Below are 3,956 nucleotides of genomic sequence, written 5' to 3'. Positions count from 1 at the left end.
TACCAGGAGTGGGGTTCGAACCCACGAGGACATTTGTCCATTGGATCTTAAGTCCAACGCCTTAACCACTCGGCCATCCTGGTGTACGCAGTGTGCTCAAACATAGATCTATAGATGGGGAAATAATTAACTAAAGTGTTCTTACAGTTTTTCTCGATTGTTTACACACATTTTCTGAAAGAATGCCTCATATTCTCAGAACTCTACACACAAATCAAAAAACACACACACAATTGGCAAAACCCCTCAATTCTCCTGCAAAATGAAACTTTACATTCAAAACAATGTTATTTCTTCTCAAAATGGTATTTTGTTTTCAAATGACACACACAAACCATCATATGAATAGACATTAATAAGAACCATTTGAACACTGATGTGCTCAATGTAAAACACTATGATGAATGGAAAACACTTCTCCATTCATCATAATGATTTAGGCCTTTTTTTTTGTTCAGTGTTACACTTACTACAGACAGTACATACATAACTGTGTTGTAAAATATTAGAGAATATTGTTTTTATACTCAGAACACACAAATACACACTAACAAATATATTTTATTTTCCCCACAAAAACAATGTACTGTTCATCCCATTCCCAACCAACACAAAGTTGCACATACACTACATACAAAACAACAGAAGAATTTACTGTACACAGTTACAGTAAAAAAAAAAAAACTAACAAAAAACTATGCTGCATCCTCTCTTCTGTTGCGGTCTGGCCACAGCACCTCATCCACATCACAAGCAATGTTTTCCCTGGCCAAGCAGCAGGGGAAATATCAACTAGCATGGCGATTCCAGCCATGAAAAGCATCAGCTGCTATATCTCCACATGCGTCCTCCATAGCTTGGAGAAGAGGTATACGCGTTTGTGGATTACGGTCATACACTTTCCATCTCCAGGCAGAAAAAAATTTCTCAATAGGATTGAGGAATGGAGAATATGGAGGGAGATAAACAACTAAAAAGCGTGGGTGGGCAGTGAACCAATTACGAACCAGAGCAGCCCTGTGGAAACTTACGTTGTCCCAAATGACAACGTACCTGAGCTGCTCTGGGCCATCTACCTGATCTGGTGGAATGAGTGTGTTGTGTAGGGTGTCCAGGAATGTGATCAGATGGGCGGTGTTGTAGGGGCCAAGGGTAGCGTGGTGATGGATGACGCCGTGGTGGGTAATTGCTGCACACATTGTGATGTTCCCTCCGCGCTGGCCAGGGACTTCAACAATGGCACGCTAGCCGATGATATTCCTTCCCCTCTTTCGTCTCTTTGTGAGGTTGAACCCAACCTCATCAATGAAGATGAACTGGTGCTCCACTGCAGCCACCTCTAGCTCAAGGACTCTCTGAAACACAGTATGACAATATCAGAAATAGACATGGAGTTGTCACTATTGTGAAGCACAATCATTATGATTACAATATTGAAATATGTATAATTTACTGTATACAATGTTGAGAGTATGCATCAATTGTGGGACTCACTTGCACATAATTATATCGCAATTCTTTGACTCTTTCTGAATTGCGTTCAAATGGCACCCTGTAGACCTGCTTCATCCTGAGATGATTTCTGCACAAGACACGGTCCAGTGTTGATAAGCTTACCCTATCAATATTTTGAAATATGTCATTGTTTTCTATTATTTTTCTTTGTATTTGCTGTAATGTTATGGCGTTGTTTTCTAGGACCATGTTTATGATTTCAGTTTCCTGTTCAGGAGATAGAACACGTTCCCGACCACCTTGTGTTGGTAATCTTTCAGTTCTGCCAAACAAATAGTAAAATATGTAAATACAAAGTAGGTATACATTTCCTAAATACTTGAAACATACTTTACAGTATTTTTACAGTCCTACAGAACAGTCCACATACAATACTGTACTCATTGAGTACTGTATTGATATGCAGTACTGCAATTTTCTAGTGGGAGTAGATTTCTTACCAATTCTCATTTCGGAAAGTCCGGATGATGGATGCTACAGTGTACCTGCTCAGATTTGGCTGTACTCTTTGCCCAGCTTCCTTCATTGTTAGACCATGGTTGACCACATGATCAACCAAAGTGACTCGGATCTCATCAGAGATTACGGTCCTCGTCCTCCTCCTCTTACGTAACTGGGATCTGAGATCTCCATTTCTGATCTGATTGATCTGGTCAAAGCGTCTTTTTGGAGTGGAGTAAAACTGTGATGTTCCTAACATTACATATGCATTAAACACTACTGTTTTTCGGAATATGGATTAAATCTAGTCTAAACAATATGTTCAACCCCAGTTTTGAGTACAGTAAACTTCTAGCAGGAGTGGGATCCGAACCCCATGTGGCCTTTTGTCCATTTACGCCTTAACCACTCGGCAACCCTTGTCTCAAAAAAATGGAAAGGAAAACAATTAATCATAAAGTGTCTTTAACTAGGATCACCTAGCTGACCGATCCAGACAAAGTAAAGTAGCTTTTTGGAGTGGAGTAAAAGCATTTGTTGTTCCTTTGACAGGCCACTTTTATTCACAATCTGGATTAAATCATGTCTGAGAATAACCTTGCACAAACCCTAGATTTGAGCAGCCAAAAGTGTCTACCAGGAGTGGGGTTTTAACCCACAAGGACATTTGTCCATTGGATAAGTCCAACACCTTAACCACTCAGCCAACCTGTTCTGTATCAATAATGCCGTTGTTACTAAAGGGCTCCATGTTTCGAGCCAGAAGGCCTTTCTGTGTGGAGCCTTCCTGCAAGCCTTTACAGTCTGGATGGATGGATGATATTACTAATGATATGTTGTTTAGGTTTGAGCTTTCTCATCTTACTTCAAGAGTGTATCAACCATAGATTAATGGTAGGGAAATTGAGTGTTCTTAAGTAGAATTGTCAAATTCTATCAGATTGATCTGGACAACGTGGCTTTTTAGAGTGGAGTAAAACCATCTGTGACCGGTTGCATAAACTGGAGAGTGGATCTGGATAATCTGGATAGTGAAACCTATCAATGTGATTACCCTTTTTTTCAATATAAAACAAAAATCAACCTCCTCAATGAAAAAGAATTTGGATGATATAATATAAGGCTAGGGATTTTTTTAATTTCTAAAAGAGAGCAAGGAATGTTAATACTAAATCACAAAAAATACTTTATCACAATAAAATAAAAATACTTAACCACAAAAGTAATTACAAATGTGGGTTAAATGTTATTAGTTTGGTTTCGTTAAACATTGTTATGTTTTCTAGTTGCTTTCTCTCTTATAATTACTGTAAGCATCCCCATTTGCCAAGCATTTGTTATGGGCATATAACAAATGTAATTTTAGTACAACATAATTTTAGTTGCTTTGTGAGCATTTCTTGACATTTCTATGTCTGTTTATGAACCTTAGCTTTCATTTGCACCTATTGTGTAATCTTATTACTGCCTGTTCCACCAGAGACATTCAACAATGAAAGAAAACTGTGCCGACCAACCCCTGTGCCAACCAATCCTGGTCTTCCCTGCAAAATCCCATGAAATGGCTCACTGTGTTTTTACCAGTGTTGTTTTCAATTATTCACATTTTTTCGGACTACATTTCCTCTCCCCTGAATCATCTGCCCCTGTTTAACAAACTAAAAATAGATGTTTTCTCATATTAAATATTGATGCATCAAGCATGCTTTGTCTACAAAAGCATAGCTTACCTCTACAAAATCCCACACATCTCTGAAAAGATCAGCATTTCTCCAGATGCATTTCACAAACAGCTGCTTATATATTCAGCTGTGAAATTAGGTTACATTTTAAACCCAATCCGCCAGTGCGCGCTCCACGAGCCATGATGAGGACGCGCACACGCGCATTAGTCGAAGAGAGAGAGAGAGTGACTGTGAGTGTGACTTCAGTCTGTCTAGTATGAATTGAGCAGATCACTCTGTTGGAGGAGTTACAGGGATATTTCGTGTTTCTTGGGT

At 39.0% G+C, this 3,956-nt stretch overlaps 1 non-coding gene across 1 annotated transcript; it reads right to left on the bottom strand.

Annotated features, from left to right (window-relative positions):
* On the bottom strand, positions 1-83 carry trnal-uaa (transfer RNA leucine (anticodon UAA)). Its single transcript has one exon. It is a non-coding gene; the product is annotated as a tRNA-Leu (tRNA).
* Positions 84-3,956: the final 3,873 nt, after the last annotated feature.

Source organism: Siphateles boraxobius, unplaced genomic scaffold, assembly GCF_051911475.1.
Source record: "Siphateles boraxobius isolate OS27281-9 unplaced genomic scaffold, OSU_SipBor_1 86, whole genome shotgun sequence".
In the NCBI taxonomy this organism is placed as follows: Eukaryota; Metazoa; Chordata; class Actinopteri; order Cypriniformes; family Leuciscidae; genus Siphateles; species Siphateles boraxobius.
Note: the sequence above shows the minus strand (reverse complement) of the source record. Positions and strands in the feature narration are given on the sequence as shown.